Source organism: Notolepis coatsorum, assembly GCF_963971535.1.
Source record: "Notolepis coatsorum genome assembly, chromosome: 18".
Taxonomy (NCBI): Eukaryota; Metazoa; Chordata; class Actinopteri; order Aulopiformes; family Paralepididae; genus Notolepis; species Notolepis coatsorum.
The window spans coordinates 93,090,534-93,105,272 of NC_140182.1; the positions used below are offsets into that span (position 1 = coordinate 93,090,534).

General features: G+C 43.4%; 1 protein-coding gene across 1 annotated transcript in view; it reads left to right on the forward strand.

Moving 5' to 3' along the window:
- The first annotated feature begins 316 nt into the window (after window positions 1–316).
- The window catches only part of cdk17 (cyclin dependent kinase 17), a 75,450-nt gene continuing 61,027 nt past the window's right edge, over window positions 317–14,739 (forward strand). Inside the window, exon 1 of the mRNA XM_084334300.1 lies at window positions 317–464. The gene's annotated coding sequence lies outside the window, so the exon portion shown is untranslated. The remainder of the gene's footprint in view (window positions 465–14,739) is intronic.

A 14,739-nucleotide genomic window follows, 5' to 3' on the forward strand; every position in this document is an offset into this window, starting at 1 on the left:
TAGGACGTGCTTAACCTACAGCATAATAACCTCCGCAAGGGGCCACTGTGGGGCGACATTGGCTGTCTTTCGTGATAACGAAGGGTGGGTGGCGCTGTTTCCCCAAATGACCAGCGTCGGTTGGAGTAAAGCAGTAGGCGCACACACACAGCCTGTACCCCTCCTCGCGAGCAATCAACCGTCATCATCATCATCGTTTCTCACGCTGGTGGTATGTGTCCCACTCGAACAGCAAACAACACGGCTTCTTGTTTTTAATCCGGAGGAGTGACTGTAACTTCGAAGCCTCGATAGTAGTCATGTCGGGCGCCACATCCTCCCCACGGATTTAGGCGACACCGAGACAAGAAACACCGAGAAAACAAAGCATTCATTTTTTTAACGGTCGGTGGAAACACGGCATCCGGCCTGAAGAGAAGCTCCGAGGTCGGGGACGCTGGTCGGAACAACGCGCATCGTGTCTGGTGAGCGCAGTGTGGTTCTTCAAACTACAACAACAAAACCAAGTGACTGGATACGAAAAGCTACTAGTTACGGGCTACGTTGATACTAGAAACATTGACCACCCTGCATTGTCACAAAATGGGGTAACAATGTGGCAATGTTTACTTCACAATACAGGCACTGTAAACCCTGGCATTGGGGTTGTTGTTCCCGTTCGCCATTCATGGTTATAGCGCTCGCAGTTAAACATTGAGCTGAACCGCGAGTAGCCGGCCAGACGATTTGCTATGTTAACGTACATGTACTTTTCAAGTTTTGTTTTATTTGTCACATATTAAGGTACATGTACAATACAGTGAAACGCGTTCTGTATGAACCCCTTTCCTGATGAATTGAAAATGGGGGACCCTGATGTAAACAAGACGAAAGTCTTTCTCTGGTCTGCATCGTATTGAGCTGTACAGTATTGTACCCATTCTGCAATCTGTTAATAAAGTTTTCAATCAATTAATCAACCCCTGAGATTGTGCTTCATACAGGAAAAAATAGTAAAAGAATAAAGGCCAAACACTATACAACATAGTCAATATACAAACTAAAGTACAAATGTAACACAAACCAATTGTGTACAGTATTGGACATTTCAGTTTTAATGGGCTACTTTGGTTCAGATTTACTGTGCTTCGTTGTTCACTGCTTGACAGGACATTTGTGTCTTAACTTTTTAAAGCAAATGACACACTACTAAACCTTATCACAACACTGTCTCTGTGTTTGTGTGAAAGGATCAAGCCCCTCTCTGCAGTGCTGCTGTGCAGATGTAGCCGAGAGTTCCCAACGTTCATTGACCCACATTTCAGAGATCATCCCCCTTTCCTGCTCCCTTTTTCCACAACTATTTGAACTCCTCCATGCAACCATCATTATGAATTGAAAATGGGGGACCCTGATGTAAACGAGACGAAAGTCTTTCTCTGGTCTGCATCCCCTTAACAATTGTGTGTATTGAGTTGTACTGTACTGTACCCATTCTGCAATCTGTTAAAGTTTTCAATCAATCAACCAGTGCCATGCCGTGAACTCATAAAAACTCAGTAGAACTGTTTTAAGACATTTCCAACTGTCCAATAGAGTAGACCACCAGTAGTGGCGGACATGACCCTATGGAGCGAATGTTGAGGAGGACTGCCGGCCGAAGGGTCACAGAAGAGGCAATGGCTTTCACAGAACTCCCGTTGTCCAGATTCTTGCTGTGTGACTGAGAGGCTATCCTCATGCGAAGTGAATGTGTTTGAGAATGAGTGAAAGGTTGGCAGGATGTCCTAGACCTAGAGGAAGACAACATTGTTCTGGGGAGAGTTCATGTGCTAGCTGACCAACAGTAGGGGAAGGGAGGTCGTGTTGGTTAAGGCACACTCCAACAGGAAGTACACTTTGGTGTAAATGTTACCCGGAGCATATTGATGATAACTATATTGATTGTTGGCGTGTTATGGATAGGCTCATTCCTTGTGTGTTGACACAAGGGCTTTCAGTTGGTTGTATGACCATTATAAAGGCATCCTATTAAATGTTTATGGCTGCAAGACCTAGCTGAGTGGAAGAGCCTCAGTAGCACTTTCTCTAATATCCTGTGTGCATGTTTCACTGTGTTGGCCACAAGCTCCTGAGCTTGCCTGCTTGATGTGTCTTCCTTTACTCCAGGAAATGTGGTGGATTTAGGGCTTTAAAGGCCCCTGAGTGGTAACCAGTACCTGGCTTTGGGTGAAGAGATGGCTGGGGATAGTTTGTCGCTGTGTGTTGGTTTGACGCTGTGCCGTTCCCTTGGTGAGGACCTTGGGGATGATGGTGGTAGCAGCCTGGTAACCTGACCCGCCGTGAAACAGCTGTAACCACGCAGCATTGATCCCCAGAGGGCCAGCGCAGATCAGATGGTGCATATGTGTGTGTGTGTGTATCTTGGTACCAGTGAATGGGTGTGCACTTCTGTGAGAGGCTTCTATCTTACTTTCTTACACACATACGTACACCGCTGCATCCAGCCTGAGGCCTAAAACTATTTGAATGTACTTGGGAATTGGCATTCAAAACAAATACATTCTGCAGATGCTCATCTGAGTTCCTTAAATATGCATTGGCGTGAGCGTAGCCAAAATTAAGTGTGTGTGCGTGCATGCGCAGTGGGCTCATGTTTAAGCGTCAGGCCCGAGGACAGCTGGCTGAAGGTTAATGTGTCACGGTCTCTCTGGGGTGCAGCTGCCGTGTTCGGGCACCACTCCCGTCTATACATAGCCGTGAAGACAAAGTCTTCCTCTTTCCCCAACTGTATGAACACATGAATCCTGGCACCGGGTGCCAGTTCTGACCCCCGATCAAATGCAGTTGCCCCAGACAACGAATGCTGATGCTTAGCATGTTCTGCTGCCTCCTGGGTACACTCCTCCCTGAACTCACAGGTTCCAGCAGTGTGGCCTGGCCAGATGGGAGATGTTAAACTATTGTCTCAGAGGCATAAAATTCTAGTTTTTTTAGGGAAAGTATCGTTTGCAAGTCCAATCGAGTTTTTCTGCCCCTGATCCCAGTAATTTAATATTGAGTATCTGCCGATACAGAGTCCCGATCTGTTATTTATATTTTCCTAGATAATATAGCAACACAGTGCACACTTCAAGTAGGCCTATATTAAAGTGAGTGAAAAACCATTTCAACGTAGGTATGCTATGCTTGTTAATTGAGGCGACAGTGGATTGGGGGATAGAGCAGTCGTCTGGTAATTGGAAGGTTCCCGGTTCGATTCTCGGGCAGCGTGTCAAAGTGTCCTTGAGCAAGACACTTAACCCCTCCCGATGAGCAGGTTGGCATCTTTTATGGTTGCCTCCGCCGTCGGTGTGTGAGTGAATGGGTGAATATGAGGAATGAAAATTGTAAAGCGCTTTGGATAAAAGCACTATATATATGCACCATTTACCATTTAATTGAATAGTTATGCTTAAAGAAAAATTGCCTACATCACAGCCTTCCCCTAATGGTTTTCATTTTCTTTTAACAAAAAATGATCTGAATTTGATTGGGCTAATATACTCAATATACTGACTAGGGGTGGGAATCATCAGTTTCATCACGATACGATACGATATCGATTCTTTGGACAACGATACGATATTTGCCGATATCACAGTCTGCCACGATACGATACGATTCAATTCAGGTGCCTGCGATCGATATGAGGCGATATTATGTGCCCATTTAACACAATCAGTCACATTTAGATCAACTAAAAAAAGGCTACGGAAATATCAATTGATGTATTTATTTTTGAGCTCTTCCAGACATTTAAATGAAAAACAATCTACCTCCTGTTCACTTTTGTTTTTATATATTGAGCTTTAACACACACACAGACACACACAGACACACACACACACACACACACAGTCCCCCACAGCCCCCACCCCTCCTCCTTCCAAGTCCCCTCTTCACTCTCCTGTTCTCTCTCACGGTTAGCTGCTTAGCTTTCTTTTAAGCAGCCAACGCGACGTTCATTTAGATATTTAACGCGACGTTGGCATAAAGGAATGGCGACGATGCAACGCCTGTTATATGCATTTGACCCGTTGCGGGGAAAAAACTGCACAGACTTATATCGGCTCGCAAAATAGACGCTCTGTAGTGCTTTACAGCAGACGCAAACACTGCTGTAATGTCTACACGGAGTTTCACAATACTGGGCGCCGGCGGATATGACTCGCGGGGATTTTCAAAATAAGAGTATCGCAATATGAATCGATCTTTTTACGTTGCGTCGATCCTATTTGATTATTGATAATAGATTGATATATCGATCTGGATCGATGTATTGTCCCACCCCTAATACTGACTCACTACTGATCAATTAAAACATGCCACGGTCGACTCAGTCCGATCTGTTCGGGACATCCCTATTTGCAAGTCATAACCAAGAGAACAAACAGGCGTAATGTGTATTTTCAGATAATGTGTATTTATGGCTCCTCCAACAACGACTGCCCTCCTCTCCCCTGTCCTCACTTTCCTGTTCAGCACTAATTCATTTTACTTTTATTCTCACATTGGATGCAGCAGTAAGCTAGTATCTCTCATACAAACTCTCTTCAATATGAGTCAATGCTTGTTGTGATGATGAACATGAGTCAGTCTGTCGAAAACAAAGCCTGTCTCACGCAATGTGATTGGGAGGAGAGTATTTAGAGGTGGGCGCATCTGATTGGCCTGAAATGGAGCGGGTCTGTGATAATGACATTCAAGTTTGTTTGGCTGGAGACTTAAGATCAAATTATCATACATGATGGGACTTTTGGCAATATTGATTGTACAGACAGAGGGCATAATTTATTGTGCAAATACGATAATTATTATACATCTGGGCTCTATTCTCCGTACCTGGTTCAACTAGGGCTGGGCGATATGACCAAAAACGTTATCGCGATAAAATTATAAAATTATTTTCATATAATTCTATATCGATAATTATCGTCGATATAATGTCTGTCAAGTTTAATTAACTTCTTATGCTGCTGCGAATGTCTCAAGTCGAGTTGATGTCGTCATCAGTCTGCGCACGTTAGCCGACAAGCGGAGTATCTCATGACAATAAATATGACACTAAAATACTCTCTTCCGCCACAATATATTGAAACGACGTCCACTGTATATCCCACACTACCATAAACGTGGCCTCAGAATTCAAAACACACACATACTCGGCACGTAAATATATAAAACAGTGCCGTGCAAGCTAGTTATCCTAGCCAGCCTGTTGGTTCTAAGCGGTGCATTCCATGACAATGTGCTAAATATGACACTAAAATACTCTCTTCCGCCACAATATATTGAAACGACGTCCACTGTATATCCCACACTACCATAAACGTGGCCTCAGAATTCAAAACACACACATACTCGGCACGTAAATATATAAAACGACGCCGTGCAAGCTAATTAGCCTAGCAAGCCTTGTTGTTGAGTGAGTCCTACCTCCTTCCGGGTCTCGGCCATCTCCTTCACTGATTGGTTGTTAGCTGTTGTGCGTAAGCACGTCATCACGTAACGTTGGTTGTTGTTAGTGAGTGAGCTGAGCCGAGGCTGAACGGAGCCAAGCTTGGAAAATCGATATATCGAAACTTTGCGACCACGTTTCATGTTTATTTCGAGGAAATAATTTATTGCGATAGTTATCGTTATCGTTTTATCGCCCCGCCCTAGGTTCAACTAAGTCGATGTTTGAATCCAGGCTTTCCCCGTTCCTCGAACGCTGATTCAGTCTCGTTAATTCGAACCAGACTTGATACTCAGGATAAACCTGTGCGCGCGGCCGCCTCACCTGAAAAGACAGCAGACCGTAGATCGCAGAAATCCTGATTTTCTAACGGCATTGATTGATTGATTGAAAACTTTATTAACAGATTGCAGAATGGGTACAATACAGTACGGCTCAATAGCCTCGCCGACAAGTTAAATGCATAATCTATAGGCTAATGTTAAGTCCCTCATTACCCCAATCAATCAGATTATATTTCTTTAAATGTGCCTGCTGGCAGTAGCTGTTTGTTATTTAAGGGTGCTTTCACATATAGTTCTGGTGGTGAAGTTGCAACATTGTTGCATTCATCATTTGGTTCGTCTGCATTCACACAGCAATTTGTCAGGCGCACCAAAACTTTCTGAACAATGTCACACGGTCGAAAATGGCGCTCGTCTATTGGACAATAGAGAGTGGAAATGTGTGTGTGTGTGTGGCTGCGAGCCTGTGTGTGTGCGCGCGCGCGTGTGTGTGTCTGTGTGTGTGGACTGCGAGCCCTGGGTGACTCCAGATCAGCGGAGGTGGAGTTTTTTATTTTGACGTGGCATTTGATCCATTGTTCTATTGAAGCCCATTACCACCATCCTTGTACACATGGTAACTTGTACACCTCGTTGTTTTTATGAGTGCCCACAAGTAGCTGTTTTATTTGGTCTTCTGCCCATATGTGTACAGTGTGCTTGTTTTGCAGTGAATGCCGCGCGCCTCGGTAATAATAATAATAATAAGCCGTGTTTTTTCTTCCTTCTACCCAAGATGCACAGTTAGATATATAGATATAGATATTGGTCCGATGAAGCGAACCGAGACCTATGTTTTTGGGCGGACCAGAGTTCGCATGTTTGGTCCGCGGACCGAGTTTGACGCGCATTCACACAAACCCAAAAAAGTGGACTATCGAATTCTGGTCCAATAGTCCGGACCAAACAGCTCCTGTGTGAAAGCGACCTAAGATGAGGTCGGACTCGGCACTGACAGATTTAAAAAAAATAATTTAAGATTTTATTTTTTTTTAGCGTTTATCGCTTTTTTCTACTGGGCAGTCCAGTAGAGAGAGAGGAAGAGCGGGAGAGCGGGAGACAGAGTGGGGGGAAGACATTCGGCGCCGGGTCCGGGAATCCAACCCGGGTCGGCCGTGCCGCAACGCAGTGCGTTACATGGTTCGCCACTTGGGCGCCCCCGGCACTGACAGATTTGTGTTCATTGTGCTGCTTTTATAAAGCCTCAAATGACGGCTTACAATATTTCATGAAAGCAGTGTTTTGTTTGTCTAAGATTTAAAAAGGTTTAAACTTACAGCACTGACAAAGTTGAACAAAGTGCTGTACAAGTCCCACAACATAATTTTTCTTTTTAAATATATATATTATTTTTAATTTTTTAATTTAATTTTTTATCTCGAAGCTTCGAATTAAAATCGAATCTCGGCTTCGAATTCCAAAAAAAAATTCGAAGGTCAGCCCTAATACTGGGACTCGTAATCAGATAATTGGAATATTCTTTTTGGGGTACATCCTAGTGAAGGTAAGGGCTATATGATATCAATCCTGCTGTGAGCCAATCATGACTTCACCTCGATCACAACATGTGTCTGTAACGTTACTCCACAGCGTATGCCGTTGGTGACGATCAAAGCATCAAAAAACGACCCCCCCCCTTTCATGCATTCATGATCAAAACATAATACCGATAATATAGATGTGATTTCGAAATAGTAGCGTGTACAGGCGAGAAATGGCAAACATTTTAGTGAATTGCACGTATTGCTGCATAGCATCGTTTTCTGGTTTTGGACAGGATTACTCTAAAACTATAGTCATATTCACCACGGTATAAAACGGGAATTTATGGATGAGAAAATTATTTCTTTAAAGGGGCTATGCACTGCTATTCCTAGCACTATTTGGGCAACTTTACACAATTCCTGTTAGTCTATTGAAGACATTTGTACGTTTTTTTTCAAAAAAATTCATTGTTTTATATTTCTAATCAAGTACTCGAAACCATCATTTTTCAGCCTCAAGAAATCAGGCTGTTATGGCCTGGCTCCGCCCATAAGCACTTTGAGTGACAGTCAGACCACAGTCTGCACTGGTAGAGGGAGGGAGGGAGGGGGGGGAAGAGAGAGAGAGTTCAGTTCAGTTCAGAGTTTTTATTTGCCACATGGAATAATACAATCATAGTTTCTTCATTAAAAAATCATAAATAGTCATTCCATGGACAAAAGGAGCAGGAAGAAGAATAAATCTTATAGTTATATAGTTACCTGCCCCTTATTCCTAAACTAACATATATTTTCTTAATGGTCGGCGTATAACCTTATTTACACAAATAATCATTTATACCATGAGAGAGAGAGAGAGAGAGAGAGAGAGAGAGAGAGAGAGAAAAGCCCCTCCCTCTTCCTTTTTTTCTTTCTATCACTCTCCCGTTCGGAGGTGTGTGTCGCGCGGACCTCCGTGCGGCAGGTCCCCCCCCCCCCCCCCCAAGTGCCCCCTCTCTCTCCCTCCCTCCTTCTCTCTTCCTTTCTCTCCTTTCTCTCCCACTCGGCTCTCGCTGATGAGACGGGGCAACTTTTTTCTTTTCTTTCTTTCAATCTCCCGTGTGGCGCGCGGCCGGCAGGTACCCCCCCCCCCCCCCAAGTGCCCCCTCTCTCTCCCTCCCTCCTTCTCTCTTCATTTCTCTCCTTTCTCTCCCACTCGGCTCTCGCTGATGAGACGGGGCAACTTTTCTCTTTTCTTTCTTTCAATCTCCCGTGTGGCGCGTGGCCGGCAGGTACCCCCCCCCCCCCCCAAGTGCCCCCTCTCTCTCCCTCCCTCCCTCTCTCTTCCTTTCTCTCGGCTCCCTCTCGGCTCTCTCTTCCTCTCGGCCCCGCAGCCCCACTCGCTGTCTAGTCTAGGTAGAATGGGGGCGGGCATTAGCTCCAACCACAGAGCCAATCGCATCACTGTGCGCCTAATGACGTGACTCAGGACTTCAAATCAAAATGACCCGATTTACTAGAGCACGAGAGGGGCTGGGCTGAATCGGAGCAATCCGCCAATATGGTATTTAGACCCTAAAACACATTGATACGAACTCCTATTACTATAATACAATGCTAGAGACTGAAAAATGACATTTATAATGCATGGGACCTTTAACACATATTGAACGATAGATAGTCGATGTCAAATGGGCCATAGTATTGTATCCATAGCTATAATATAGAATATAGTTATAGCCCTGCAAACACCGCCACGTATTCCTATATTTTAGAGCGTGACCTGCCTTTTAACAACACATCATGCATATCGCTGTGGTGTCCAAAGTGTTAAAGGAACACTCCCAACATTTTTGTCATCTTCCCCAGAGTCAGACGAGAAGATTGATATACATTTTGTGTGTCAGTATTGGAGTTATTGGAAGTTGCATTTCTTCCCTTTTGACAGAGCTAGGCTAGCTTCTCCCTACTGCTTCCAGTCCTTGTGCTAGGCCAGGCTAGCAGCACCTGGACCTCTCTCTGGGGCTACTGGACACACAGACATGAAACTGATAACAATCCTCTTGTCTGACTCTGGGGAAGATAGCAAACAAGTGTATTTTCTACAATGTTGGAGTGTTCCTTTTAATTATATATATATATATATATATATATATATATATATATATATATATTAAGAGCGATCTCCAACCTCTTCATAAAGACATCCCCCTCTCCTTTACCCCCTCCCCCCTTTTGTATTCTATACTTAAACAACCCCGAGCGGGGCATTTGGATCTTTTTACTTGACTGATGAAGCTGGTTCAGGAGAGATCTCCAGCCATATCCTCTCCAATGTTGTAACTTTTGATCTTCTCTGGTTAATAAAGACATTTATTATCCGGAGCCACTTGACTGAGTAAGTTATTCCTAACAATTATATCCACTACAGATGCCTCCTGGTCATTTGTTGTAATCTTGTGTAAAAGAAAAACAAAAAAAACATACAAGTGTCTTGTTTATTAGAGGAACATGGAAACCGCTACTTGTAAACCAGTGCTGACGGACCAAAAATAAACAATGTGGCTTCAATAACGGTCATTTTGTATTTAAAGTAGGACATTCTAGTGTAGTTTCTCACCACTCCCCGGTCCTTTGCGAAAGTAGATTCTACTTACCCAAACCAATCTGCTGAATTGCTAAATTGGCCCATGGCAAAACACAGAATTTCGCTTGAGTAGCAGATGACATGCATGTTTCACAATTGGGTTCACCCGACAGCGCTATAAAGCCTGTGTGAACAGTGTTTGTGGTCAGATAGAGGCAGTAATATGATGGGCTAGTCTGCCACCTGCCCTTAGATAAGCAACCTGGCCTGTTGCTCACTTCAACAACAACCATCAAGGTCTATCAGTACCTGCTAGGGCTGCTGGCATGAGGATGAGAGGAGATGGAGAGAGAGAGGGAAAAAAGAGAGGGGGGTGGGTAATTGCCGCTCTCTGTGATACTAATGCCCAACACATAAACGAAGACCAGGTGACTTCACTTAGGCTCAGATCAGATGAGCCCACTCCTGGGTGATTATCAGCATAATGAACAGAATAGGAGCCTGTGAAAAGCTGCACAGCCTTTTATCTGGGCTATAGAGGAACAATATACGGCTCCCGCCTGCTCCCCCCCAGATAACATCAGACACTATCTGTTGATCTCAGCTGTCATGCTAGAGCCAACTGGGTCTGCATGGCTGAGCTGTCATAATTCATACCGGCCTTTCATCCCATTCATAAACCATGTTATCCTTATCATGATGGGCATACGTAGCACAGTGGATGTAATATTTTCATTCAAATGGTCTTTTGGGTTTCAAAGTCATGTCTTCATGACACATTATTGTAATACCGCTTATGTGGCTAATTTAGTTTCATGATGAATAAATGTGGAAGAGCCTCTATCAAATGTTTGCCATTACGGTGAAGGGGCAATATATAGTGATATTTATTGTTTTTCTGTGATCAAATCTTTCTTTATTTTCCTTTTTCACACGAAACAAGACACAACACAATACAGTAACAATAATAACAATATAATAAACAGACAGAATAAGACATGACAATTTAATTAAATTATATTAAATCAATAAATTGTAAAATATAACTTATATACCCAGGTGTAGCTCAGCCCCCCCCCCCCCCGAGATCTCTAAATAAATTACATCTAAGAATGTTAAAGCCCAATTGATTATTGTAAGTTTGTCGGGTTGTTTCCATCTCATAGCTATACATTTTTTGGCTGCTGTAAATCCCGCTAAAATTAGTATTTTTTGCTGTATAGGAGCCGGCAGAGGGAGATATCATTCAGGAGTAGTGCCGTTGCGGATGGTGGTATTGTCAAAGCACATATGTCCGAAAGCTTAGCAGTTATGGTCTTCCAAAATTGAGCGACCGGTCGACATTCCCAAACCATGCGCAGGAATGTGCCAGTGGCCCGCAGGGCGCGTGAATATTAAAGGCAACCAACTTGTGTTCGGCTTTTCTCTGATTGGCCGCGCCCCCACGCGCAGGCAAGCGCAGCCGTCCCACGTTCCAAATGAAATCCAAAGAGCAAGCGCGGCAGCGCGGGCAACCAACTTTGTGTAGTGTTGGGCTGCTGTTCCAACGCACTTGTGTTGGGCTGCGGTAGCAGTGGAGCGCTGCTGACTGATTATTATGTTTCGCGTTTTTAACAACCAACGGTAGATTCACTCGTCACTGTACATGTATAAACAAAGCCCATACAGTTATGAAATAATAAACACTGTTGTGTTGGGCTGCGGTAGCAGTGGAGCGCTGCTGACTGATTATTATGTTTCGCGTTTTTAACAACCAACGGTAGATTCACTCGTCACTGTACATGTATAAACAAAGCCCATACAGTTATGAAATAATAAACACTGTTGTGTTGGGCTGCGGTAGCAGTGGAGCGCTGCTGACTGATTATTATGTTTCGCGTTTTTAACAACCAACGGTAGATTCACTCGTCACTGTACATGTATAAACAAAGCCCATACAGTTATGAAATAATAAACACTGTTGTGTTGGGCTGCGGTAGCAGTGGAGCGCTGCTGACTGATTATTATGTTTCGCGTTTTTAACAACCAACGGTAGATTCACTCGTCACTGTACATGTATAAACAAAGCCCATACAGTTATGAAATAATAAACACTGTTAGGACTCGCAATAATAAACACTGTTACGACTATCTGACTCCTAATAATAAACTAGTGTTAGGACTATCTGACTCTTACTAATAAACACTGTTAGGACTATAAACACTGTTAGGACTATCTGACTCTTAATAATAAACACTGTTACAGTGTTAGGACTATCTCGAGTCACGCGTCACTACTGTAACTAGAAACTCTGGGTGTCACTGTACATCAGTAACGTTATTTCGCGTTTTTAACGTCAGCGGGGCGATGCGGTGGTTTGTCGCCGGCTTCCGTGCACCGCCGCCGGCTCTACTCGGTCCAGCTCCAGCAGCAGCGGCCGTTCCTCCGTTGTAGAACGAAGCCCTTCAATGACAGAGCTCTCATATTTTGCGAATGCATAAACTATGTGCAAATATGAGAGCTCTGTCATTGAAGTGGGTGGTGGCAGCTTACTAACAGTAGCGATTTTTATTGTTTTGTCATGACCAAACATAATCCCAACATAGATAGGAGGTGTACTGTATGTCAAATGTCGGTCATGTGGTGGAAGTGTTTAGTACAGTCACACAACAGAACACCGCTGGTTCGACCAGCGCTTTTGCCGCGTCTCTCTTTGCGCGAGGGCGTGTGCTAGTGGATTGATTGATTGGCCGTGTGGCCAATCAGAGAAACGCTGAACGAAAAGCTGAACACAAGTTGGTTGCCTTTAATATTCACGCCCCCAGGGCACATAGGATGCACCGGGAGTCAGCCAAGATGCCCATCATACATAATTTCCTAGGGGGTGAGATATGTTCTATCTATGAATATACAAAGTGTATTGTTGGTGATTGGGGTTATGGTAGGCCAGTGTAATATTAGTCCAGACATCTCCCCAAGGCCTAACAAAATTAATAGTTGGTTTCAGGTTGCCGACCGACCCTGCCGATTTAGGTGCGACCCAATATATTTTATGAGTTTTAAAAAAAAAAATATAAAAAAAAAAGAAAAGAAAAAAAGATCAGATTTTTTTATAGAATAAAGTTTCATAGAAATCTTAGTCAAACATTTAGTATTATGTATATTAAACATGCAGGCAGAGTACATGCATCCATGTTGTTGTGAACATTTTAATTAAATAAAGAAATTCCCTATCCATAGTCGCTGTGGGAAAGAATAAAATAAAAAAATTAAATAAAATAAATTCCCTACCTACCCATGGCCAAACTGACAACCAACAGGAAACCAACAATATATTTTACTTTGCCCTAGGCCTAACGAAATTAATAGTTGGTTTCAGGTTGCCGACCGACCCTGCCGATTTAGGTGCGACCCAATATATTTTATGAGTTTTAAAAAAAAATTATATATATAAAAAAAGAAAAATCAGATTTTTTTTTTTTTTTTTTTTTTATATAGAATCAAGTTTCATATAAATCTTAGTCAAACATTTAGTATTATGGATATTAAACATGCTGGCAGAGTACATGCATCCATGTTGTTGTGAACATTTTAATTAAATAAAGAAATTCCCTATCCATAGTCGCCGTGGGAAAGAATAAAATAAAAAAATAAAATAAAATAAATTCCCTACCTACCCATGGCCAAACTGACAACCAACCTGAAACCAACTATTAATTTTGTTAGGCCCTATCCATAGTCGCCGTGGGAAAGAATAAAATAAAAAAATAAAATAAAATAAATTCCCTACCTACCCATCCATGGCCAAACTGACAACCAACCTGAAACCAACTATTAATTTTGTTAGGCCCAATCAAACTCAGGATCCAGTTCTGGAATATCTTTCCAGAATTCCCAGATTATATCTAAGGGGAGGTTCTTGTATGTGGATTCGAGTAAGAGTGTATAAAAGTCTGAAACAAAGCCCCTTGAGGTTGTTCTGTCTCCGATGAGTCTAAGAAGGGGTGTCGATGTAGTGGCTGACCCCATCGGACCCCATGTGCCCTGAGTGCCGCCCTCAGTTGTAAATAAAAGAAAAAGGAGGCGCCGGGAAGGTCATAAAACGCTCGTGTCCTGAAACGAGCGAAGGCCGGACCTATCGTAAACATCCCCCAGGGTGTGGATTCCTTTCCTCTCCTCTCCCATTGAGAGTTGTTAATGGGTTTATGACCAATAAGTAATTGTTGGCTATGAAATATTGGGGAGTCGAGGTTGGCGATGCCCCGATCGATCGGCCAGCGATCGGTATCGGCCGATATTCAGTATAAATATGAGATTGGGGAATTCCGATAATGCTTTCTACTCGCCGATTGCGAAAACCGATCGATGACATGCGTGAAAAACATGATTCAATTCTTAGCGGAGATGGAATGAGAGAGCGAGTGTGTGAGAGAGAGAGAGAGAGAGAGCGTGTGCGCAAGCGAGAGGGAGAGAGCGTGTGAGTGAGCATGAGAGCGAGTGCAAAGTGTATTCGAGACGACGGACTATTCTCACACATTGAGGCTCTGATTGAACCCCGCTAACCCATAAGTCCAAAGCACACGGCGGGCGAGCGACGTTGCCTGGCGATGCAGTCGGCTGTCGCTCAACGACAATCGCTTAGCACCCCACACAAGACAAGACCGTTCAGGTAATATAAGCTATACTGTAATGTTCTGGGGTTTTGTGTCGCTGGGGGTGTTGTTTCCCCCCAGGAGATATGGGAGGACGGACCGGATATTAGGTTGACGTCGTGCAGCAAGCGTATTAGCAGGTAGCTGTGTTGTGCATTACAAGGGAAGTAATGTATTAACCTTTAAAACTCATATTGAGCTGGAATTAAACCACCATATACGAATACAACCTCTCTTCATTCTTCCTTCATTACA